The sequence below is a fragment of the Hyperoodon ampullatus genome (genome assembly GCF_949752795.1).
Source record: "Hyperoodon ampullatus genome assembly, chromosome: 7".
Taxonomy (NCBI): Eukaryota; Metazoa; Chordata; class Mammalia; order Artiodactyla; family Ziphiidae; genus Hyperoodon; species Hyperoodon ampullatus.
This window is the reverse complement of record NC_136920.1, coordinates 66,243,390-66,270,836: the sequence shown is the minus strand read 5'-3', so window position 1 is coordinate 66,270,836 and position 27,447 is coordinate 66,243,390.

Genomic DNA, 27,447 nt, shown 5'->3' with positions numbered 1-27,447 from the left:
CCTATTGGCAGGGCTCTACATTCTTTTTTTTTTTTTTTTTTTTTTGCGGTACGTGGGCCTCTCACTGTTGTGGCCTCTCCCGTTGCGGAGCACAGGCTCCGGACGCTCAGGCTCAGCGGCCATGGCTCACGGGCCCAGCCGCTCCGCGGCATGTGGGATCTTCCCGGACCGGGGCATGAACCCGTGTCCCCTGCATCAGCAGGCGGACTCTCAACCACTGCGCCACCAGGGAAGCCCAGGGCTCTACATTCTTAAATCAGAAGGATTGATGGCTCTTTAAAGATTCTCCTAAGGTTTTTGCTAAAAATGTGCAGGCTTTGCCTTTAATTTTTTAATTGAATTTTTAAGGTAATTGTAGAAACACATGCAATTATAGAAATAATACATAGAGATACTTTGTATACTTTTCCCAGTTTCCCCCATGAGTAAAAAAACATTTTGTTGGGCTTCCCTGGTGGCGCAGTGGTTGAGAGTCTGCCTGCCGATGCAGGGGACGCGGGTTCGTGCCCCAGTTCGGGAGGACCCCACATGCCGCGGTGCGCCTGGGCCCGTGAGCCATGGCCGCTGAGCCTGCGCGTCCGGGTCCGGAGCCTGTGCTCCACAACGAGAGAGGCCACAGCGGTGAGAGGCCCGCGTACCGCAAAAAAAAAAAAAAAAAACCATTTTGTTTAGTTTTGCAAAATTATAGCATAATATCACAACTAGCATATTGATATTGATACAATTTACCCATCTTATTCCAATTTCCTCAGTTTTACTTGTACTCATTTGTGTGTGTGTACGTAAGTTCCATACAATTTTGTCACCTGTGTAGGACCATGCATCCGCCACCTCAGTCAAGACATTGAGCAGTTCCAACAACACAAGGATCCTTCATTTGCCCTTTTATAATCACACCCACCTCCCTCCCATGTCTCTTCCCTTCCCCCAGTCCTAACCTCTACAAACCAGAAATCTGTCCCCTCATTTCTAATTTTTTTTCATTTCAGGAATATTATACAAATGCAATCATACAACATGTAACATTTGGGGATTGGCTTTTTTTGCTCAGGAGAATTCCTTTGCAGATTTATCCAAGTTGTTGCATATATCAATGGTCTGTTCCTTTTACTGCTGAACAGTATTCCATGATATGTATGAACCACAGTTTGCTTAACCATTCACCTGCTGAAAGACACCTGGGCTGATTCTAGTTTTTGGCTTTTACAAATAAAGCTCCTATAAATATTTGTGCACTATTGTGTGAACATAAGTCTTCATTTCTCTGGGATAAATCCCAAAAGTGCAATTGCTGGTGGGTATACTAGTTTTTATTCAAAAAAAAAAAAAACTGTCAAACTGTTTTCCAGAGTGGTTGTACCATTATTTTGGCATTATATATATTGTAGCCATTTTCTAATTGGACTGTTTGGTTTTCTACTGTAGAGTTTTGAGCATTCTTTATATACTCTAGGTACTAGTCCTTTGTCAGACATGTGGTTTGCAAATATGTTTTCCCGATCTATAGCTTTTTTTTTTATCCTCTTCATATAGGCTTTCACAGAGAAAAACCTTATAATTTTAATTGAGGTCTAATTTATCCATTTTCTTTTTTTCTTATTTTAAAATTTATTTTCTATTTTACTTTATTGAAGTCTAATTGATATACAATATTATATAAGTTACAGGTGTAAAAAATAGTGATTCACAATGTTTAAAGGTTATACTCCATTCATAGCTAATTTGTCCATTTTCTTAATGTGCTTTTGGTTTCAAGTCTGAGAACTCTTTGCCTAGACAATCCCCGAGATTGTCTCCTATGTTTCTTTCTAAAAGCTTTATAGTTTTATCTCCTACAATTTTCCACTTTGAATTAATTTTTCTATAAAGTGTGAGACAGGTTGAGGGGTTTTTTGTTTTGCTTTGTTTTGTTTTTTGCCTATAGATGGCCAATTGCTCCAATACTATTTGTTGAAAAGGCTATTTAACTTTCATTTTAATCTAGGCTAAATCAAGGGTATTTGAGGTTTATAATTATTCCCCACACACACAGGTGTAAACAGCATAGAGTTTGTCAATGGTCAACACAAGTATACATATTTATAGCTAGTTACTAACCATCTAAAATAGTGATATTAAACCTTTTTTCCAAAAAGAAATATTTGCAACACATGTCTTAGTTAAAGGTCTAATATCCATAATACATAAGGAACACTTAAAAATTGAGGACACAGGGGCCAAACACCTGAGAGACAAACGGGCAAAAATTCATGAACAATTTGCCCCCCAAAAAAGATATTAAATGGTTCTGAAACTTATGAGAAGTCGTTCAACTCATAAAAAGAGAAATGCAAATTAAAACTACACTGAAATACCATTTACCATCTATCAAATTAGCAAACATTTTAAAACTTGGCACTACGTCGTGTTGTCAAGGCTGAGGAGAAATAAACACTCTCATCCACTGCTGTTAGGAATGCAAAATTATGCAGCCTTATGGAGGGGAATTTGGCAGTATTTAATAAAAATATATATGCACTTACCTTTTGTTCCAGAAATCCACTTCTAGGAATTTACTCTGAAAATACACCTGCAACAATACAAAGTGATATACACACAAGTTTATTCATTGCAGCATTATTTGTAATTGCAAAATATTGGAAACAACTTAAATGTTCATACATAGATGTGCTGAATAAACTAAATTGTATCCACACAATGGAGTACTGTGCAGTGGTAAAAGACAATAGGGATGGTCTATGAAGTGATATGGAGTGACTTCCAGAACATATTTTGTAAGTAAAAAAGCAGACAGCAAAAGGATATATATAGTATTCTAAATTTTGTGTGAGAAGAGGAAATAAGAAATTTACACATAATTGCTTACTGAATAGCAAAAGGAAAGTGAGAAAAGACAAACCAGAAACTAATGAGAATTGTTACCTACAGGTATGGATGAGGACCAGGTGGATAAAGCAGTAATGCTTCAGTGAGAGTGAATTTTTATACAGTTTGGAGTTTGGAATCATGTTAATGGTTTTTTTTTTAATAAATAAATTTATTTATTTATTTATTTATTTTTGGCTGGGTTGGGTCTTTGTTGCTGTGTGTGGGCTTTCTCTAGTTGTGGCGAGCAGGGGCTACTCTTCTTTGTGGTGCGTGGGCTTCTCATTGCAGTGGCTTCTCCTGTTGCGGAGCGGGCTCTAGGTGAGCGGATTCAGTAGTTGTGGCTCATGGGCTTAGTTGCTCCACGGCATGTGGGATCTTCCTGGACCAGGGATCAAACCCATGTCCCCTGCATTGGCAGGCAGATTCTTAACCACTGCGCCACCAGGGAAGTCCCATGTTAATGTTTTAAAGACTTTCTTTTAACAAAATAAGTCAAATCAATATGGACGTCAGTTTGAAAACTCTAAAGTTGAATATAAGCAGAAAGAAAAATGAGCCTAACCATAATTTAAAAGAGTAACAACCATAGTGAAGGAGAAAAAAACAAGATAACAAATCCAAGTGAGTTTTAAGCACAGTGCTTTGACTATGTACCTTCAATATAAAGGCAAAAAAAACCCTGTAAATAAATAATTCTACTATAGGCTTTGTTCTTGCGGTATGGGTTAGCAATTCTGAAACCACTTTCTGTGAAAAATTGGATTGAGCAAAGGAACAAATAGATTGAAATGGTGGGAGCCAGGTGTCTCACTGTCAGAGACAGTTGTTACAAACATGGTATGGGAGTTTAGGATGAACCCTGTCATGTAGAATTGGAGTTAGAGGTAGGGAATAGAGAGACAGATAGCTGTTTGTTGTTGGTGGTGGTGGGGGCGTGTTTTCTACATCTGTACGCTGAAAGGGCCTAGAAGCAATGATATGCCAGTAACAATGAACACAGCTATTGCCCAAATCTTCTAAAAATTATGTCTTATAATAACATACCGAATCAGGTTTCCTTGGAGAAATAGCTGATTCTAAGGTTGAGACAAAAAGAACCTAGAATATCTTGTCACAGAAAGTAAAGAAGTGCACAAAAAATTATAGAAGCATATCAAAAAATATAGGAACCAACTTGAGGGGGCTCCCACTAGCCAAATCTGGGTCAATGTGAGTATTAAAATAAATACTGATAGAAATGACTTATAACCCATTGAATAAAATAAGATCTCTAAGTGTATAGAAATACAATTAAATATGTGACTAAATAAATGGGAGATAAAAGAAAGAGCTCTTTTATAAAATTATGCCAACTTATTAATGTAGAAGAAATGATGGAGTTAGAAAAATCTCCATTTTGCAATCATTATAATAATAATAGATTCAACTAGGAATTATCAGTGGATGCTAAGATAGCTTGATAAGGAACAGGATATTTACATAGTTTTTTTTTAACATCTTTATTGGAGTACAATTGCTTTACAAAGGTGCATTAGTTTCTGCTTTAAAACAAAGTAAATCAGTTATACATAAACATATGTTCCCATATCTCTTCCCTCTTGCATCTCATTCCCTCCCACCCTCCCTATCCCACCCTTCTAGGTGGTCACAAAACACTGAGCTGATCTCCCTGTGCTATGTGGCTGCTTCCCACTAGCTACCTATTTTACGTTTGGTAGTGTATATATTTCCATGCCACTCTCTCACTTTGTCACAGCTTACCCTTCCCCCTCCCCATATCCTCAACTCCATTCTCTAGTAGGCCTGTGTCTTTATTCCTGTCTTGCCCCTAGGTTCTTCATGATCTTTTTTTTTTCTTTAGATTCCATATATATGTGTTAGCATACGGTATTTGTTTTTCTCTTTCTGACTTATTTCATTCTGTATGACAGACTCTAGGTCCATCCACCTCACCACAAATAACTCAATTTCATTTCTTTTTATGGCTGAGTAATATTCCATTGTATATATGTGACACATCTTCTTTATCCATTCATCCTGTTGATGGACACTTAGGTTGCTTCCATGTCCTGGCTATTGTAAATAGAGATGCAATGAACATTTTGGTACATGACTCTCTTTGAATTATGGTTTTCTCAGGGTATATGCCCAGTAGGGGGATTGCTGGGTCATATGGTAGTTCTATTTTTAGTTTTTTAAGGAACCTCCATACTGTTCTCCATAGTGGCTGTATCAATTTACATTCCCACCAACAGTGCAAGAGGGTTCCCTTATCTCCACACCCTCTCCAGCATTTATAGTTTGTAGATTTTTTGACGATGGCCATTCTGACCGGTGTGAGATGATATCTCATTGTAGTTTTGATTTGCATTTCTCTAATGATTAATGATGTTGAGCATTCTTTCATGTGTTTGTTGGCAATCTGTACATCTCTTTGGAGAAATGTTTATTTAGGTCTTCTGCACATTTTTGGATTGGGTTGTTTGTTTTTTTGATATTGAGCTGCATGAGCTGCTTGTATATTTTGGAGATTAATCCTTTGTCAGTTGCTTCATTTGCAAATATTTTCTCCTATTCTAAGGGTTGTCTTTTTGTCTTGTTTATGGTTTCCTTTGCTGTGCAAAAGCTTTGAAGTTTCATTAGTTCCCATTTGTTTATTTTTGTTTTTATTTCCATTTCTCTAGGAGGTGGGTCAAAAAAGATCTTGCTGTGATTTATGTCATAGAGTGTTCTGCCTATGCTTTCCTCTAAGAGTTTGATAGTGTCTGGCCATATATTTAGGTCTTTAAAGTTTATTTTTGAGTTTATTTTTCTGTATGGTGTTAGGGAGTGTTCTAATTTCATACTTTTACATGTCCCTGTCCAGTTTTCCCAGCACCACTTATTGAAGAGACTGTCTTTTCTCCACTGTATATTCTTGCCTCCTTTATCAAAGATAAGGTGACCATATGTGCGTGAGTTTATCTCTGGGCTTTCCATCCTGTTCCATTGATCTATATTTCTGTTTCTGTGCCAGTACCATACTGTCTTGATTACTGTAGCTTTGTAGTATAGTCTGAAGTCAGGGATCCTGATTCCTCCAGCTCCATTTTTCGTTCTCAAGATTGCTTTGGCTATTCAGGGTCTTTTGTGTTTCCATACAAATTGTGAAATTTTTTGTTGAAGTTCAGTGAAAAATGCCAGTGGTAATTTGATAGGGATTGCATTGAATCTGTAGATTGCTTTGGGTAGTAGAGTCATTTTCACAATGTTGATTCTTCCAATCCAAGTACATGGTATATCTCTCCATCTATTTGTATCATCTTTCATTTCTTTCATCAGTGTCTTATAATCTTCTGTGTACAGGTCTTTTGTCTCCTTAGGTAGGTTTATTCCTAGATATTTTATTCTTTTTGTTGCAATGGTAAATGGGAGTGTTTCCTTGATTTCTCTTTCAGATTTTTCATCATTAGTGTATAGGAATGCAAGAGATTTCTGTGCATTAATTTTGTATCCTGCTACTTTACCAAATTCATTGATTAGCTCTAGTAGTTTTCTGGTAGCATCTTTTGGATTCTCTATGTATAGCATCATGTCATCTGCAAATAGTGACGGCTTTACTTCTTTTCTGATTTGGATTCCTTTTATTTCTTTTTATTCTTTTTTTTTTTTTTTTTTTTTGTGGTATGCGGGCCTCTCACTGCTGTGGCCTCTCCCGTCGTGGAGCACAGGCTCCGGACGCGCATGCCCAGCGGCCATGGCTCACGGACCCAGCCGCACCGCGGCATGCGGGATCCTGCCGGACCGGGGCACGAACCCGTGTCCCCCGCATCGGCAGGCGGACTCTCAACCACTGCGCCACCAGGGAAGCCCTATTTCTTTTTATTCTGATAGCTGTGGCTAAAACTTCCAAAACTATGCTGAATAATAATGGTGAGAGTGGACAACCTTATGTTGTTCTTGATCTTAGAGGAAATGGTTTCAGTTTTTCACCATTGAGAACAATGTTGGCTGTGGGTTTGTCATATATGGCCTTTATTATGTTGAGGAAAGTTCCCTCTATGCCTACTTTCTGGAGGGTTTTTATTATAAATGAGTGATGAATTTTGTCAAAAGCTTTCTCTGCATCTATTGAGATGATTATATGGTTTTTCTCCTTCAATTTGTTAATACGGTGTATCACATTGATTTGCATATATTGAAGAATCCTTGCATTCCTGGGATAAACCCTACTTGATCATGGTGTATGATTCTGTTAATTTGCTGTTGGATTCTGTTTGCTAGTATTTTTTTGAGGATTTTTGCATCTATGTTCATCACTGATATTCACCTGTATTTTTCTTTCTTTGTGACATCTTTGTCTGGTTTTGGTATCAGGGTGACGGTGGCCTCGTAGAATGAGTTTGGGAGTGTTCCTCCCTCTGCTATATTTTGGAAGAGTTTAAGAAAGATAGGTGTTAGCTCTTCTCTAAATGTTCGATAGAATTCGCCTGTGAAGCCATCTGGTCCTGGGCTTTTGTTTTTTGGAAGATTTTTAATCACAGTTTCAATTTCAGTGCTTGTGATTGGTCTGTTCATATTTTCTATTTCTTCCTGGTTCAGTCTCAGAACGTTGTGCATTTCTAAGAATTTGTCCATTTCTTCCAGGTTGTCCATTTTATTGGCATAGAGTTGCTTGTAGTAATCTCTCATGATCCTTTGTATTTCTGCAATGTTGGTTGTTACTTCTCCTTTTTCATTTCTAATTCTATTGATTTGAGTCTTCTCCCTTTTTTCTTGATGAGTCTGCCTAATTGTTTATCAATTTTGTTTATCTTCTCAAAGAACCAGCTTTTAGTTTTATTGATCTTTGCTATCATTTCCTTCATTTCTTTTTCATTTATTTCTGATATGATCTTTATGATTTCTCTCCTTCTGCTAACTTTGGGATATCTTTGTTCTTCTTTCTCTAATTGCTTTAGGTGTAAGGTTAGGTTGTTTATTTCAGATGTTTCTTGTTTCTTGAGGTAGGATTGTTTTGCTATAAACTTCCCTCTTAGAACTGCTTTTGCTGCATCCCATAGGTTTTGGATCATCGTGTTTTCATTGTCATTTGTCTCTAGGTATTTTGTGATTTCCTCTTTGATTTCTTCAGTGATCTCTTGGTTATTAAGTAGTGTATTGTTAGCCTCCATGTGTTTGTATTTTTTACAAATTTTTTCCTGTAATTGATATCTAGTCTCATAGTGTTGGGGTTGGAAAAGATACTTGATGCAATTTCAATTTTCTTAAATTTACCAAGGCTTGATTTGTGACCCAAGGTATGATCTATTCTGGAGAATGTTCCATGAGCACTTGAGAAGAATGTGTATTCTGTTGTTTTTGGATGGATTGTCCTATAAATATCAATTAAGTCCATCTTGTTTAATGTATCATTTAAAGCTTGTGTTTCCTTATTTATTTTCATTTTGGATGATCTGTCCATTGGTGAAAGTGGGGTGTTAAAGTCCCCTACTATGATTGTGTTGCTGTCGATTTCCCCTTTTATGGTTGTTAGTATTTGCCTCATGTATTGAGGTGCTCCTATGTTGGGTGCATAATATTTACAATTGTTATATCTTCTTCTTGGATCGATCCCTTGATCATTATGTAGTGTCCTTCCTTGTCTCTTGTAATAGTGTTTATTTAAGTCTGATATGAGAATTGCTACTCCAGCTTTTTTTGATTTCCATTTGCATGGAATATCTTTTTCCATCCCCTCACTTTCGGTCTGTATGTGTCCCTAGGGCTGAAGTGGGTCTCTTGTAGACAGCATTTATATGGGTCTTGTTTTTGTATCCATTCAGCCAATCTGTGTCTTTTGGTTGGAGCATTTAATCCATTTACATTTAAGGCAATTATCGATATATATGTTCCTATTACCATTTTCTTAATTGTTTTGGGTTTGTTATTGTAGGTCTTTTCCTTCTCTTGTATTTCCTCCCTAGAGAAGTTCCTTAAGCATTTATTGTAGAGCTGGTTTGGTGGTGCTGAATTCTCTTAGCTTTTGCTTGTCTGTGAAGGTTTTAATTTCTCCATCAAATCTGAATGAGATCCTTGCTGGGTAGAGTAATCTTGGTTGTAGGTTTTTCTCCTTCATCACTTTAAATATGTCCTGCCACTCCTTTCTGGCTTGCAGAGTTTCTGCTGAAAGATCAGCTGTTAACCTTATGGGGAGTCCCTTGTGTGTTATTTGTTGTTTTTCCCTTGCTGCTTTTAATATTTTTTCTTTGTGTTTAATTTTTGATAGTTTGATTAATGTGTCTTGGCGTGTTTCTCCTTGGATTTATCCTGTATGGGACTCTCTGTGCCTCCTGGACTTGATTAACTATTTCCTTTCCCATATTAGAGAAGTTTTCAACTATAATCTCTTCAAATATTTTCTCAGTCATTTTCTTTTTCTCTTCTTCTTCTGGTACCCCTTTAATTCGAATGTTGGTGCATTTAATGTTGTCCCAGATGTCTCTGAGGCTGTCCTCAATTCTTTTCATTCTTTTTTCTTTATTCTGCTCTGCAGTAGTTATCTCCACTATTTTATCTTCCAGGTCACTTATCCATTCTTCTGCCTCAGTTATTCTGCTATTGATCCCTTCTAGAGAATTTTTAATTTCATTTATTGTGTTGTTCATCACTGTTTGTTTACTCTTTAGTTCTTCTAGGTCCTTGTTAAACGTTTCTTGTATTTTCTCTATTCTATTCCCAAGATTTTGGATCATTTCTACTATCATTATTCTGAATTCTTTTTCAGGTAGACTGCCTATTTCCTCTCCATTTGTTTGTTCTGGTGGGTTTTTACCTTGCTCCTTCATCTGCTGCGTGTTCTTCTGTCCTCTCATTTTGCTTAACTTACTGTGTTTGGGGTCTCCTTTTCACAGGCTGCAGGTTCGTAGTTCCCTTTTTTTTTTTTTTTTTTTGGTGTCTGTCCCCAGTGGCTAAGGTTGGTTCAGTGGGTTGTGTAGGCTTCCTGGTGGAGGGGACTAGTGCCTGTGTTCTGGTGGATGAAGCTGGATCTTGTCTTTCTGGGGCGCAGGTCCACGTCTGGTGGTGTGTTTTGGGTGTCTGTGGCCTTCTTATGATTTTAGGCAGCCTCTCTGCTAATGGATGGGGTTGTGTTCCTGTCTTGCTAGTTGTTTGGCATACGGTGTCCAGCACTGTAGCTTGCTGGCCATTGAGTGAAGCTGGGTCTTGGCGTTGAGATGGAGATCTCTGGGAGATTTTCGCCATTTGATATTACGTGGAGCTGGGAGGTCTCCTGTGGACCAGTGTCCTGAAGTTGTCTCTCCCACCTCAGAGGTACAGCCCTGATTCCTGACTGGAGCACCAAAAGCCTTTCATCCACATGGCTCAGAATAGAAGGGAGAAAAAAGAAAGAAAGAAAGAAAGAAAGGAAGGAAGAAAAGGAGAGAAAGAAAGAAGATAAAACAAAATAAAGTAAAATAAAATAAAGTTATTAAAATAAAAATTAAAAAATAATTATTAAGAAAAAAATTTTTTAAGTTAAAAAAAAAAAAACAGACAGACAGAACCCTAGGACAAATGGTAAAAGCAAAGCTATACCGACAAAATCACACAAGAAGCATACACATACACACTCACAAAAAGAGAAAAGGAAAAAATATATATATATCGTTGCTGCCAAATTCCACCTCCTCAATTTGGGATGATTCGTTGTCTATTCAGGTATTCCACAGATGCAGGGTACATCAAGTTGATTGTGGGCATTTAATACACTGGTCCGGATGCTGCTGGGTGAAATTTCCCTTTCTCTTCTTTGTTCGCACAGCTCCCAGGGTTCAGCTTTGGATTTTGCCCCGCCTCTGTGTGTAGGTCGCCCTCTGGCGTCTGCTCTTTGCTCAAACAGGACAGGGCAGCTGATTCGGGGGCTCTGGCTCACTCAGGCCGGGGGGAGGGAGGGGTGCGGATGCGGGGCGAGTCTGCCGCGGCAGAGGCCGGCAGAGACCGGCGGGATGTTGCACCAGCCTGAGGCGCGCCGTGCGTTCTCCCAGGGAAGTTGACCCTGGCAGTGGCGGGCTGCACAGGCTCCCTGGAGGGGAGGTGTGGAGAGTGACCTTGCTTGCACACAGGCTTCTTGGTGGCGGCAGCAGCAGCCTTAGCGTCTCATGCCCGTCTCTGGGGTCCGCGCTGTTACCCGCGGCTCGCGCCCGTCTCTGGAGCTCCTTTAAGCAGCGCTCTTAATCCCCTCTCCTCACGCACCAGGAAACAAAGAGGGAAGAAAAAGTCTCTTGCCTCTTCGGCAGCTCCAGACCTTTTCCCGGACTCCCTCCCGGCTAGCCGTTGTGCACTAGCCCCCTGCAGGCTGTGTTCACGCCGCCAACCCCAGTCCTCTCCCTGGGATCCGACCGAAGCCCGAGACTCAGCTCCCACCCCCGCCCGCCCCGGCGGGTGAGCAGACAAGCCTCTCGGGCTGGTGACTGCTGGTCGGCACCGATCCTCTGTGTGGGAATCTCTCCGCTTTGCCTTCCGCACCCCTGTTGCTGCGCTCTCCTCCGCGGCTCTGAAGCTTCCCCCCTCCGCCACCCGCAGTCTCCGCCCGCGAAGGGGCTTCTAGTGTGTGGAAACCTTTCCTCTTTCACGGCTCCCTCCCACTGGTGCAGGTCCCATCCCTATCCTTTTGTCTCTGTTTATTCTTTTTTCTTTTGCCCTACCCAGGTACGTGGGGGAGTTTCTTGCCTTTTGGCAGGTCTGAGGTCTTCTGCCAGCGTTCAGTAGATGTTCTGTAGGAGTTGTTCCACATGTAGATGTATTTATGATGTATTTGTGGAGAGGGAGGTGATCTCCGCGTCTTACTCTTCCGCCATCTTGAAGCTCCTCCTACTTACATAGTTTTAAAGTATCTTTCCACAAATTACTTAATTACAAACAGGAAAATGAGAACTTACAGTGGAGAAGCCTGGAAGACACCACCTTAATCAGGGGATGAATGTTACCGTCACCAATAATGGGAAAAAGCAACATCATGTCCCTTCCAATACAACGTTCTGAAAAGGACACAGCAACACTTCTGTGATATTCAAGCTAAAAATGCGTGATCTGAATCCTGTCCTGAGGAAACACTATCCAAACCCAAATTGACGGGTAATTTACAAAATAGCTGACCTGTACTCTTCAAAAATGTCAGGGCTATGAAAGAGAAAACCTGCGGAAATATTCCAAATTAAAGAAGACTGGAGAAACATGACAACTAAATGCAATGTGTGAACCTGGATCAGATCCTGGACCAGGAAAAAAATAGCTCTAAAGACAATTGGCAAAATTTGAATTTGGACTGTGGATTGGATGATAGCATTTGGTCCATGTTAAATTTCCCAATTTTGATAATTTTACTGTAGTACAAATGACAAATTACAAAATGCCCTCATTTTTTAAAAATACACACTGACATATTTAGGGGTAAAGGGATTATAATTAATGCCTACTTACCCTCAAATAGTTCAGATATGTTTGTATTTCAAAAAAGAGAGCAGTGGGCTTCCCTGGTGGCGCAGTGGTTGAGAGTCCGCCTGCCGATGCAGGGGAAACGGGTTTGTGCCCCGGTCCGGGAAGATCCCACATGCCACAGAGCGGCTAGGCCCGTAAGCCATGGCCGCTGAGCCTGCGCTTCCGGAGCCTGTGCTCCGCAACGGGAGAGGCCACAGCAGTGAGAGGCCCACGTACCACAAAAAAAAGAAAAACAGAGCAGTGATCATGTAAATGGGGCAAAAAGCTAACTCTTGGTGAATCTAGATGAAGGATATATGGGAGTCCTTTGTACTACTGCAATTTTCTGAACATTTAAAATTATATTAAAATTAAGAGTGTCAAAGAATTTTTTTTCACCAGTGGAATATTTTCTTAAATGAAATCCAATCTGGAAAATCAATGTGTTCAACATACACACTCAGAGTTATTCTGAATGAAACGGGGATGTTGGATCCAGAGATCTGCACTCAGACCCCCTCCCATCCTCCACAGATTTTCCACCTGAAGTCAAGACCACAGAAGCTTGGCTGTTCACTGCCAGTCCCTCTGCACCAAGCCCTGGATGTACCGAAGGTGGCACCTCTCGCCTCATTCCTGTGTGGATCCTCTTCCCTGAGCACCTCTGCTCTCCAACTACCTCTGACCTATGCTCTCCATACTTATCTGGCCTTTTCCTAATATTTATGCAAATATGTCAATTGCCGAGAATTCTCAGTCTCTGTGTCTACAATTGCCTACTGTCCATGATGCTCAGAAATGTTCTTTCCCCACCGAAAAGATCTTCACAGCTGCTGTTTCCATGTCTGCTTCCAGCTGCAGCTGACCATGCCTATAACAAGGAGGAACTTCCTGAGGGAGGGAATGCCCTATGCTGACCCCCTCCAGCTCTCCTTGCCCGTGGAAAATACTTCTGACTGCTGCAGTGGAACTCTTGGGCATCAGGCAAGGAAAAGATACTTGCATTCTTTTCCTATGGCTGCTGTAACAAATTACCACAAAGGTGGTGGCTTAAAACAACACAAACTTATTATTTTACAGTTCTGGTAGTCAGAAGTCTGAAATCAGTTTCACTAAAGTCAAGGTACTAGCAGTGCTGGTTCCTTCTGGAAGCTGTGAGAGGAGATTCCATTTCCTTGTCTTTTCAGCTGCGAGTGCCTGCCTGAATTCCTTGGCTTGTGGCTCCTTCCTCCATTTTCAAAGGGCATCAATTCAGTCTCTGTTTCCATCACCACCTTGCCTTCTCTTCTTTCTAATCTCACTCTGCCCCTCTCTTATAAAGCCACCTGTATCTACATTTAGGGCCCACCCAAAGAATCCAGGATACTCTCCCCTTCACAAGAGCCTTCACTTAATCACATCTGTAAGGTCACTTTTGTCCCATAAGGTAACATTCACAGGTTCTGAGGATTGGGATGTGGATATCTTCAAGGACCAGCCTACCAGGTACCTAGATTGATTACTACTGTGCAACAGCCTTTCCCTATTACTCAAACACCCCCAGTCTTTTGTTCTTCCAGTTTTATTGAGATATAATTGACACACAGCACTGCTCAAGTTGTACAACATGATGATTTGACTTACATTATGAGATGATGACCACAATAAGTGTAGTGAACTTCCATTATCTCATATAGATACATTAAAGAATTCAAAAAATATGTATTTTTTCCTTGTGATGAGAACTCTTAGGATTTACTCTCTTAACAACTTTCCAATATAATGTACAGCAGTGTCAATTATATCTATCATGTGTGCATTATACCCCTAGGACCTATTTATCTTATAGGAAGTTTGTACCCTCTGACTATCTTCATCCAATTTTCCCTTCTCCCCCTCCCCCAAATAGCCCCAGCCTTTAGGATTATTTGCTGTCTTTCACTTAATTGTTTCCCCCAAGTCCGCTGATTCAAGTTCAAAACTGCTGGTTTGCAAGAGTCTGCCTTACTTTTACTGCTCTATTATGCCCCCTACCTGTAGATGAAGTTACAGAGCTTGTGTCTGCCCAGCTCTTCCTACCCCACCCTTTATCAACTGAATTGATAAATTGCCTTGGTCTTGTATAGCACTAGCCTGGGATGGAAGCCCCTGAAAGCAACAGAAAAGGGGTTGAGCAAGAAGATCCTCTGCTAATTTTCCAAGGCTATGGCTGGGGTGGGCTGAGGTCTCCTCAGGAGCTCTCATCAACAACAATCACACACATAAATCAAAAAGGAACTGAGCCACTGTGCTCCTTGAGGATGAAAGAGAAGAAAGAACATTGGTTCATGTTTGGGCTGATTCTAAAATATATGGGAATGAAAGCCTTTGGGGTGATGAATTTCCCTTTAATGCTGTCACATCTGTAGTCCTGGAGGTTTAACCTCTGATTTTTGGCTGTAAAACCAACATTATTTCTGCAAACTTGATACCAGATGCTGCCAGGGAGATGTAGCTGAAGTGATAAAAATCTGTTTAACGGATTTAGTGAAGCAAATACAAACTAATTAACGATTTTGGAATTGGGATTAAACACTAATTCTTTTAAACCATAAAAACTGAGATGAACAAAAGGGAAAATGTTCTGCCTCTGAATAACTCAAAGGAGCCATCTGTTTGCCATTGAGAAAATGACCCAGTTGATAGATTTTGAACAAATTCTGACATATTTTTATCTGGATTGGAGTGCATATGGACAGCCATCCCAGAAAGAAGGCACATTACTTCCTGGCTAACCTGTCAATCTGAGCTTCCCTGAAGCTCCAGAAAACAAGTTATTTGTGTACTGACTCACAAATGAGGAGACAAAGAATAAAGTGATATCTTCATAAATTCTGCCTGAGACATATGTTTCCCGCCATTAGGAAGGAAAGATGGCCTGAGGTTCCTTCTAACTTCATTGCGCGGCAGCCACTGGTGGAATGAAGCTCTTTGGCTGTGCCTTCAGTGTCATCTTTCAACAAGGGCGGAAGGGCCTCATCTGCTACTGTTCTGAGACTTTCCACATTAAGTGAGGTCGGAGCTATGAGATTGTAGAAACTGAACTTGCTGTCCTCCCAACTCTCCACCTGGACACTCTCGGCATCAAAGAGCAGTCTAATTCTAGAACATAAGCTCTGTGCTAATCCCACCCCAATCAGGGTTGGGTGATGGGGGAGAATTCTGTTTGCTCTGGCCCCCAAATCAGTGGATTGGGCATCAAATTAGTCCAACCGTTAACCCCACTTGGAGTGGCTCCTGAGAAGACGTCAGGTCTGTCTTCAGCTACCTGAGGGTGGAGGTTGGCAAGCACTCACTGCAGGAGAGGCCTGGCAGCAGACAGTCAGACACAGAATGAGAGTCGAGGATCAGAACTCGTATGAGTTGTTGAACTGCCTCTGTTTCCCCAGTAAATCTGAGAGCAGTCCAGCTTTGAGGAGATATAGATTAAAGCAGATAGAAACTAATCTGGGCACCCTCTGACAGTATAAGTCCCTCATTCTCCCCTCCATTTCCCACACCAGGGAGACAGTCATGCCACTGGGCTTTTCACACTCGTGTTTCTCAAACTACAGCCTTTGGGACGTTTTCTCTGGGTTCATGAGTTTTTGACATTTTAATTTTGTGTTTTCATTTTGATGAAAATCTAAAAAGAATCAATACAAGTATCTTGTGGATCAGCTGGCCGACAAGCTCAACCACACAATGTCTATATCTGCATGTAAGTTTTTTGTTTATGACAGCATAGAGGACAGAGAGAGCTCTTTGCTAACTCAGGCTAATGGAAGTTGAACAGGAGACTTCCACACACCTGATGTGGTCACTGTCAAGTGAAAAACAAATGCACTCACTACATGCTGTAGAAACAAAGATATCATGATATTTATAATGGAGGCTATTTAGAATAGAGGAATATTGTTAGATTTGTGGATTTGTTTATACTTTATAAATTTGTAAAGGTTTATCTGAATGACAACATTTGCACGGTGTTGTTTTATTTAAATGTATACATTTGTTTTGGTTTTTAAGGAGATTATACCTAGGTTAATGTCTACACATATTTAAGTTACTTATGATAATAAAATAACTGGTCAGCATTTTTTCCTTTAAAAGGGGTCTACACATCATTTAAGTTTGGAGCACTATTATTTTCTGAACATTACATCATCAGTTTCTCTGATACAGTGGAGTTTCCCCTCTATTGGCCAGTGGGTATGGTAAATATTTTTGAGGGGTCAGACTAACTTCTTTACTTTTTTATGGCCTCCTTGTTCACAGTCCTTTCCCCTGAAGAATGCTGAATGGGCCAGCAGCTTGAATGGAGAAACAGTTCATCTGAGCACTTTAACTGTTCTAAATAGGAACAGAAAGTTCTGGAAGGTCCTCAAGGCAGGTCCTCAAGGGCTAGCATTTGGTCAGAGGGACAAAGCAGAAGCCTCACAGCAGATCAGGTAAGAATTAGATCCAGGTAGGCAGCAGGGCAGCCTCCACGCTCATCCCCACAGTATCTTTCCTCCCACCTGCCCCACTGAAGACAGGACCAGCTCCAGAGCCTGGAGGAAGGAGGCTGGGAGGACAGAGCCTGAAGCTGAGACTCCATTTACCCTGACTGTGGAGGGGGTGAGGGCTGGGAGGCAGGAGCCTGACTAGTAGACTCACAGATCATTGGCTGGCTGCAAAGAAAACAAATTATTTTTTTAGACATAATTGACTGTAGACAGTGAAACACCAAGGCCATCCCAATAAAACTTCACATTGCTTTTGACTTAAGTTGAACTAAAGAAGGGAAGCAAGGATCCATTAGAAGAAATTGTTGAAATGTAGAGGCTTTGCCCTTAAGTCCCATCCATGGCCCTTTCAATGTGGGCAGCCTGCTCGTGGACAGTGCAGGGACCTGGGAAGGAGGTGCCACCAGGGAGGGGGACAATCAAGGCCAACAATGTCTGCTCTAGGACACTGCTCAGGGCTTCTCCTGAAGCAAATACTTACAAAGCCCAAGAAAGTACTGTGAGTGAAGGAGATGGCCAAGCTCTAAGACACAGATACACTTGGTTTATACATAAAACACGTATGGATGTTTTTTAATCCCACAAAGAAATATTCTTTCCACTGGGTTGCATAGAATGCGCAACCCCTTTTTGGTCACCTTTTTCATTAGTGTTACTAAAGATGGGGGTGTAAGGAAATAGTTCTCTATCATAAGGAGAGCAATAGTGTAAAGGTGATGCAAAAGATAACGGATGCACAGCTTAAAGTCCAGAGACGATTGAGAATGGTGGGGACTGTGCTGAGCTGAAGAGCACTCGTTCTGTCTGAAGATAGCAGGCCCTGCTCACGTCTGCTGAGACTACTGTTTGCTTCGCTAAGGCAAAAAGTTCCGCTCAGCATTAATTCCAGGAGTCTGCAAAGGGATGGAGGATGATGACTAAAGAGCCATCCATCCTTCAAATGTGTGCCAAGCACTGGCCGATTTAACCAGTTTGGTGCTGAACCTTTTTTCCATGATACATTTATCAGTTAACAACCTGTAACAGGTAATAGAGGTAGATTCCTGATGCAGAACATTATTATGTGTCCAGCCATGTGTAATGAGGCCATTCCCACATCTTGACCAATGGCCCATACTAATACAGCTCTGCTGATGTGAGGATAATGAATTCTATTAAATGAAGAACTCAACATAATAGCAGCTATTAATACCTTCTAATATTAATAGGTGGCATTCATCTTATGTAACAGAATCTGTCCAACTTAGCAGGCACTTCATTTCACAGCTCTTCCCCAGCTTCTTTAAGTGTCTTCTCACCACACTGACCACTGTCTGCTGGACACACTCCAATTTGTCATCACTACTAAGGTGGGGACAGGAGGGCAGCACAGAAAAAGTAGCCCAATTTAGGACTCTAGGGCTCTCCTCTTCTCACCTAGAACCTCATCCTTCAGATGTCAGTTTAGGTGCCGCTTCCACCAGGAAGCCTGCCCTGCTTGTCTCCTGCACCTCAACGACAACAAGAACTGAATTAAGTGCCCTCCATTAAGGTTCCCAGAACTGTTGGTTTGCCCATATCTGCCATCACCCTCTGTAGACTCCTTCCAAGCAGGGTCCTGGCATCCCCGGACCAAAGCATTGAAAGCATTCAAACAAATGAAAAAATAATTGAATGGATTATTAGGTGGATGAATGGATAGATGTATGGGAAAGTGGATGGATGGATGGACGGATGGATGGATGTATGGATGGATGGATGGATGGGTGCTGTCTGCCTTTTTAGAAGTTCTACATAGAGGAAGTGATTCTCCAATACGATGTTTTAATAGAGATCTCTCCACAAGATGGCGCTCACAATTTTCTTATTGTTTTTTATAGAAAATTTTCAAATCTCAAATTTTAAGCTGTCTTAGAATCATTATGTAGGTTTCACAGTCAATTTAAATTGTTTACCATACTGTCCATGTTTCTTGTTCCATCACATTTCACACAATTACAAACATGTTCTTTCCCCTGGACGTCAAGACACAACCTTGCATTTTGTTTTGACGTTGGTTGGGCTGCTTTGTGGCTTGCCTGATGGCCGCAGGGTGTGAGGAGTAATGTCAGTCACCAGATAGTACAGGAAATGAAGGCATAGTTTTTCCATGACTCCATCTCCAACAACAAAGAGCAGAAAAATGAAACCTTGGCTTGAAATAGCTACTAACCTTTGGATCCATGAATTTTGCCTTAATAAAATAATAATCTCTTACATTGTACAGTGCTTTGCTGTACAAAGCAATTTCAATTTCACTGTCTACAATTGCTGTACAAAGCAATTTCACATCACAGTCATAGTTTCTGAGCTCCTAAAAACTATGCCAGGTACTTTAGATGTATTATCCCTTTTAACCCTCATACCATGAGTTAGGACTTAATACCTCCCATTTTACAGATAATAAAATGAAGGTTCAGAGAATGGATGTAATTTGCCAGAATGATACAGGTGGTAAGTGGCAGAGCTATAACTGCGACCCTGGTTTGTCTTTACTCCACATTAATTTGCCTCCCATTAAGGAAGGCATTAAACAATAAGGGGGAAAGGGAATTGCCATGTATACCTCCCTGTGAGGCGCCTGTTATCCTCCTGTATTCACGTGTGTGCACACACACCTCGGAGCAGCCCTATAGGAGAGTAATAATTACTATTTTCACATACCCACAACAGACCAGGCACAATGCCAAGTGCTTTCCCATACATCATTTCATTTCATCTCTATCTACTTCTGTGAGGAAGATATTATTATCCCATTTTAAAGAGTAGGAGAGGGCTTCCCTGGTGGCGCAGTGGTTGAGAGTCCGCCTGCCGATGCAGGGGACACGGGTTCGTGCCCCGGTCTGGGAGGATCCCACATGCCGCGGAGCGGCTGGGCCCGTGAGCCATGGCCGCTGAGCCTGTGCGTCCGGAGCCTGTGCTCCGCAACGGGAGAGGCCACAACAGTGAGAGGCCCGTGTACAGCAAAAAAAAAAAAAAAAAAAAAAAAAAAAAAAAAAAAAAGAGTAGGAGATTATAGCTCAGAGAATGGTTTTCTCTTATGTCACAGAGGATCCAAGTGCAAGGTCTGACTCAAACTCAGTTCCATCTGACTTCAAAGCTCCATGGCACCATATGAGGTTGCCAAAGGCCACCTGCGTGGGGGTAACTTGGGAATTCTGGGCAGGATTCCTGGAGCTGCCTCTTTATCTGCTCTTGTCAAACTGCCCAGTTTCCCCAAACATTCCTCTGGGCCTTTGCACATTCTATTCCTCTTCTGAAAATGCCCTTCCCTACAGAGTCTGCCTGGAAGACTCCTACTTGCCTTTGAGATCCAGCTCAAATATCCTTTTCCCCATGGTGCCTCCTCCACTGGCCCCTTCGCTAAATCTATACACATATCCTCATGCTATGATCATTGTCCTTCCTCTGGGTCCCACCGTCCACCACACACTCACACGCGTGCGTGCGCACGCACACTCATCCTGTGGTTCCTTATAGAACAACACACATTCCCCTGCATGGTGTCAAGAACTGTGAAGGATCTGCGCTTTCCCCTGCCTGCAAGCTAACAAGCTGGCCTCTGCTTGCTCAGATGCTGGCAGAAGACCCAGATTCTGTCTTCACTCTCTCTCCAGGTCCTCTAACAGCGACCTGCTCATAGCAGGCGCTTCAGCAGTGATTGCCGAATGACTGAAAGAATGAGTTCAAAGGAAGGTTCAAGGTTCAAATCTTTGACGGTACGTAGGTATGAGACACAGATTATTGGCATATCCATGTGGAGGTGAAGAAGGAAAGGGGAGAAGGACAGTGAAGAGAAAGACATACAGCAACAGCAGATGGAGTCTGCGGAGACAGGAAAGTTCCCATCCATGGATCAGTTAGAACATATGTGTCTATTTGTAAGCACTAAAATCCCCAGCTAGAAAATTCAGGAATCCCTGTGTATTCTTTTTTTTTTTTTTTTTAAACCCACCTAGGACTTACTCTAAGCCAAGCACAGGCTTGGAAAGCTTCAAGTACATTAACTGTTCATTTTCATAGTCTTTGTGACTGTCACAGGGAACTGAGTTGAATGTGGCAAGGCGTGATCCCCTGTAGCTTCAGAGGCCATGTGAGAAAAGGTCATGCACTTTTGCCAGTTTCTCTTGGGACGCTTTGAAGCCTTTCACCAGTAAGAATTTCAGCTACCCTGAGGCCACCAGGCAAAGAGCACAGGGAAAGAGAGAGAGATGCCTGAAGAGCCCCTCTTGTTTCAGGTCCAGCCGCTTGAATGTTCTCAGCCCCCACCTCAGACTGAAAAGAACTTTCGATGTGACCCCAGCCCTTACTACCACTGTGAGAGACTGGAGAAAGGACTGCCTCACGGAACCCTGTCTAATTCCAGACTCCGCAGCAAAATAAATGACTGTTACTGTTTCTTTTTTTAACTATTATCATTGACATAACAAAAAGCTGTTAATATTTAATGTATACAACTTGATGAGTTTGGAAATAAGTATATATCTGTGAAGCCATCACCACAATCAATGCATAAATACATCTGTCACTTCCAAAAGTTTCCTCCTGCTATTATTATTATTATGTGGTTAGAATACAACATAAAATCTACCTTCCTAATAACATTTTAAGTATATAGTACAGTGTTGTTGACTACAGGCTCATGCTACTCAGTAGTTCTCTAGGATTTATCCATCTTGCATAACTGAAACTTTGTGTCCTTTGACACAAACCTCCCTGTTTCCCTCAGCCTCCAGCCCCTGGCAACCATCATTCTACTCCCTGCTTCCATGAGTTTGACTATTTTACATACCTCATATAGGTGGTATCATGCAGCCTTTGTCCTTCTGTGTCTTGCCTTATGTCACTTAGCATAATGTCCTCCAGGTTTATCTGTGTTGTCCCAAATCTCAAATCCACTCAATATTATCTTTTTGAGATTTACAGAATTGATACATGTATCTTTAGTTCATCCACTTTAATTGCGGTATGACATTTCATCTTATGAATAAACCACAGTTTATACAACACAGTTATGTAACAACTTAATGGGGGACAATTTGGTTGTTTCCACTTTTTCTCTAGTATTCTTTTTTCATTTATTTGTTTTGTTTTGGCTGCATTAGGTCTTTGTTGAGGTGTGCAGAATATTTTGTTTGTGGCACATGGGCTTCTCTCTAATCGTGGCGCACGGGTTCCAGGGCACATGGGCTCCGCAGTTTGCAGCACGCGGGCTCTCTAGGTGAGATGCGCGAATTCAGTAGTTGTGGTGCGCGGGCTTAGTTGCCCTGCAGCATGTGGGATCTTAGCTCCCTGACAAGGGATCAAACCTGTGTCCCCTGCATTGGAAGGCAGATTCTTTACCACTGGACCACCAGGGAAGTCCCTCTAGTATTCTTCTTAAGAGTGCTGTTTTTTTTTTTTTAATCCCCTCCCTTTTGCATCTCCCTCCCACCCTCCCTATCCCACCCCTCCAGGCGGTCACAAAGCACCGAGCTGATCTCCCTGTGCTATGCGGCTGCTTCCCACTAGCTATCTATTTTACGTTTGGTAGTGTATATATGTCCATGCCACTCTCTCACTTCGTCCCAGCTTACCCTTCCCCCTCCCTGTGTCCTCAAGTCCATGCTCTAGTAGGTCTGTGTCTTTATTCCCTAAACGAGTCTTTTTGATATACTGAATGTTAATTCAACTTGGACTGAAGAAAATCTTCTCCCAATCTAGGTTTTGTCATTTTATTTGATTTATGGTATAGCTTTCAGTTTTAAGGTGGTCACCATCGTCGATCTTTTTCTGGTTTTGCTTTCTATAATTTACTTAAGATAGTCCTTCCTAACCAGAAAGCCTTAAAGATATTCTCTTTTATTTTCTTCCAAAAGTTTTACAGGTTTGCTTTTCCATTTATATCTTTAGCCTATCTGGAATATATTTTTGCATTTGGTAAAAGGTACAGATATAATTTTATTTTTTCATATAAATAACTAATTTGTTTATTGATAGTTTCTCCTTCTTCACCAATTTATAATGCCACATCTGCCATGCTTCAAGACTCCATGTTTACATAGGGTTGTTTCTGGGCTCTCCTATTGTCTATTTTTCTGTCTCTCTCTCAATAACACACAGTTTTTATCAAAAGTCTGGATATCTGGTAGAGAAGTATCCTACCACCTCCCGCCCAAACCTGCTTCTTCTCCAAAATTATCTTAGGCCTGCTTCCGCATGTGCATTTTGGGTTTTTGATACACTATGTCAGATCATGACAATTTTCTTCTAACTTTCTAATAATTTTAATAATAAATGACAACAATATATTAGTAATATATATATTATAAATGATATGTACTCTATTATATGTAATCATAAATTATATATAAACTTATACATAATGATTTTCTGTATTAAGACAATCATATGAATTTTATTTTAATTTGTTAATGAGGTATATTACATCAATTTAGTCTCTCATATTGAACATTTGAATTCCAGAGATAAATCCTACTTGAGTGTATTATTTTTCTTACTACAACTGGTTTACCTAAAATTTTTGCATGCATGTTAATAAAGTAGATTACTCCATAATTTGTTTCTTATTTTATCCATATCTGTTTTTTGTTAAATAGCTCACAAATGGTAGCTTTCTTGCTTTTTGTATTATGTGAATTAGTTTAAGAGGGATTATCTGATTTTGAGGGTTTCCTATAACTCTCCTGTAAAAACATCTACACCTGGTAGCTTTTGAATTAGATTATTAATTATTACTCTAGTTCATTTCATAGTTATAGGTCTAGTCAAGTTTCCTGATTCTTGCTGAGTCACTTTTAGTATGACTAAATATCTATTAGTATCTATCTATTTCTAAGTATCTATTTCACGGAAGTTTTCAAAAGCATTTGTAAAGGAGCAGCTCTGCCATGGCAGCACAATGACCTTGAACATTTCCACGTGGGCCACACAGGCAAGGCTTCCCAACAGTCTGACCTATATCTTTGCAGAACACCCTGGCATCCTCCCAAGAACATCGCCAAGATAGGCAGTCTTGTGAGGAACCGTCCTCCCTCTACCTTGCAGATTGTTCCCTACTTTGTGGGAGGTTGCCATGAGACAACAAAGTTTTGCTAAATGAATGAAACTCAGACCTTCCGTCTCCAAATCCATTAGGCTCCCCTCTGTCCCATGCTACCTCCCAGTCATCACAGGAAGGACCAAGCCCACCTGGAGTAGCCTCACACCCAAGTGCTTCTGAATCCCTATTCCTCCTCTAAGGTCAGGGTCTAGCTGGGGCTCTTGCCTTGGGGGGAGGGGCAGGGACTAAAGCCTTATGTATGGCTGTGTCCCTCTCTAGGCTGGGCACGGTATCTGGCACTGGGCCAATGACATCCCAGAGGCTCAGAAAGCCTGGGTGATTGAGATGGATTTGCTTTTTGATTTGAGGAGCCTCAGGCACAGAACAGTGCTGACTCGAGGAACTATTCTCCTGCAGTGACTCATCCATCAGGACCCTTTAATAGGGAATTATGGAAAGGTACTGCGTGGAGCTGTCTTAATTAAGAACAACCTGATCTTGATTGCAGCCTCTGAGAGGACTCTCCTCCCCATCCTCCCATCTCCTTTTCTCCTTGACATCTAGAGACAGAATCTGGCTTCCTTTGATAAGGCTTTCCTTCTCCCAATAACACTGCTGATAGGCTCAGTTTGGAAACAGTTGAGCTAGTTGGGGATGGCAGCCCTTCAGCCAGGCTCCCTAATGGGCAACCTAAATCATTGGTTAGTAGAGATCTCACTGCACCTGTGTTGCCCTGGCTCTCAGGAAAGGCTGGAGCTGAGGTTGGAAATAGGCTGAAGATAATCAGGTTGGCTGCTCTTCCCAGCAGCCACTCTCCTTACCCCTATCCAAAGCTAATTTATCCTGGAGACTATATTCTAACCAGAGAATAAAGATGGACTCCCTCTACCCCCACCACCTCTCATCTCCAGTCCCCAACATGAGGGCAGGCTGGACCTGAGCCCCCAAAGGAAGGAAGGGTACCACCATTCTCTCTCCATGTGCAAGGACATCTTATTAGGATGTTTGGGGGCTACAACAGAGGACTGGGCTCCAGAAAGTTCTGGCTTCCCAAGCCAAGTTCCAAACCCTAGCCCAGAACAAGATACCACCTGATAGCTTCCTGTCAGCCCAGATTCCCTCACTCAGCCTCTCCCAGGAGTCTCCATCATTGGGCTCCATCCACTCCGTCTTTATTCAGTGAACATTTACTAATGTGTGTGAGGCCCTGACACACTGTGCTTCCATATCCTTCCTTCCCTTACACCTTCTCCAAACACACACGCACACATTATAATTTTAAAGTCAAGTATTTATTGAACTAATAAGAGTTTCCAAAGAAGTTTTATCACCAGATATGACTCATCTTTTAGTTGGTGGCTTTAGGTGTCTCTGGTGCCCAGCTTCTCCAGAGAGTAATTAATAAAGTGTAAACAAATATTTAAATCATTTGGGAGATCACTAAGTAAAAGCTCTAGGGGTGAGCTTCTTGTAATGATATGGCCACTCCTTAAATCATCTGTGGGCAAAAACTTCTTAAACAGGGAGCCCCTTGAATAGAAGTCCCACTTGAATGAACAGAGCCATTAAACTTCACCTGGAAGGACAAGATGGGGAATACTGTATATCCACTGTCCTTGATATATTCAGCTGCCCTAACTGGTTCTCAAGGGATACCAGAACCCTAATCTCAGAAAACAGATCCCTCTTACCTGGAGCCCTGGCTCTGCTTCTGCTACCTAACCCTTTCCAGTGGCTTCCTATTACCCAAATCAGTAATTCCTGGAGTGCGGTTCCTGGACCAGCAGCATCAGCATCACTTGAAATATATAAGAAATGCATATTCACAGGCTTCACCCCAGACCTACTAAATCAGAAACCCTAAGGGTGGGGCCTCACTATCTCTGTCTTAACAAGCCCTCCAGGTGATTCCAATGTGCAAAGTTTGAAAACCACTGCCCCCAGTAGAGGTGCACTTTTAGCAAGATCTGCAAGCCCCTCCACAGAGACACTGCTGGCCCATAGGAGCTTTTTTGTAAATTAGAAGTAGAGCCTCATCTGGGAGGATGTAGCTATACGCACGTGCTTACCAGGTGGAGCCAGAGCTGTATTTCAGCCCTTCCACGCCTTGGCAGGTGCCCTCATAAAGCGAACAGCCTGCAGTCACACACTGCGGCCCTGCCCCCAGGACCAGACCTTCCAGCCCTATATCCCATCTCTTGCCTCCTCATCCCTATGTTCCAGCCACTCCACACGTTTTACAATTCCCTAACACATCCTGGTACTTCATGCTTCCTTCACAACTTTGCCCAAGCTATTCTCTGTACCTAGAATGCTTTTCTCCCATTTTTCCACCTAGAAAACTACCACAACCTTTAAGACTCGGCTTGGTCATCTCCTCGTCCAGGAAATATTTGCTGACTGCAGGAGAGTCAGATTCTACTCCTCTAGGCTCCCTTATCGCATTGTGTTCACCTCTCACATTGCCCTTGCCTGGCTCTATTTTAATTGCTGGTTTCCTTGTCTCTGTCCTCTATAAAGCAGGATCTATGTGGGATTCATCTTTGTATCCCAGTGTGATAACACACAGAAACCTCAATTAAATAGAGTCAAGAGACCAGAAGACCAGAAGGGGGAGCTCTCATGCCCTGCCATGACAGCAGACCCCAACAGGAAGAAGAAAGACTCTTTTATCTTAGCAACAACTCAGCCAATGAAAAGCCATGGACTCTCTGTTTACTGTAGCCCTCCCAACTTCCTTTTCCCCTCTATAAAAGCGTTCTCCTTCCCTTGTTGTGTGGGGACTTGCAGGTGGCTCTCCATGGTTGCAGACCTCGAAGTACAATTCTCTGCGGATCTCAAACAAACCCATCTTTGCTGGAGATATATCTGGTAGTCTGTTTACTTGGGGTCAACAACAGTATCAATGAGTATCTGGAATGTTCATACAATGACAAAATACTGAATATCAATCCTGTGCAAGGCTCTCAGTGCTAGAGATACAGTGAAGATCATGTCAGACAGCTCAACCTCATGGAGCTAATTCATAATTAAGGGCCTGGTACAAAGAGAGGAACCGAGGGAAGGAAGAAGCAAGGCCCTTGCAAAATGGTGGGAGGCAATTGCTTTTCTGGATGATTTAGAATGATTCAGAAGCTTGCTTCAAAAGCAGGGTGACTTTCTACTGCTGTGGGAGGATGAAATCCTGTCCTTTCTAGATTCACTTGTGAAGTCGAAAAAGCCAAGACCAGTCCCATGCAGAAAAACGTCTTTAATGGGGAGATCTGTCCTCCCACAGGGCTTGGTTCAGCCCCAGCCACTGAAGAGCCATCTTATAGTCCAGAGTGTTCCCTCCCATGGCAGCTGCAGCCAGGAGTGTGAACAGGGATAAGACTAGATTAGGAATCATGATGCCTCTTCTCCTTGTAATTAGGGCTCAAATCACTGTATCAAGACTCAAATCAGGTTGGGCTGCCCCTCCTCAATTAGCAGCTTATCTAATTAAAAGACATGAATTGCAAGTTTCAGCTCACTGCAGTAATGCAATAGTGGGGTTCCTTGTGGAAGCCATTTGACTTCTGGACTCATTTCTACACCCAG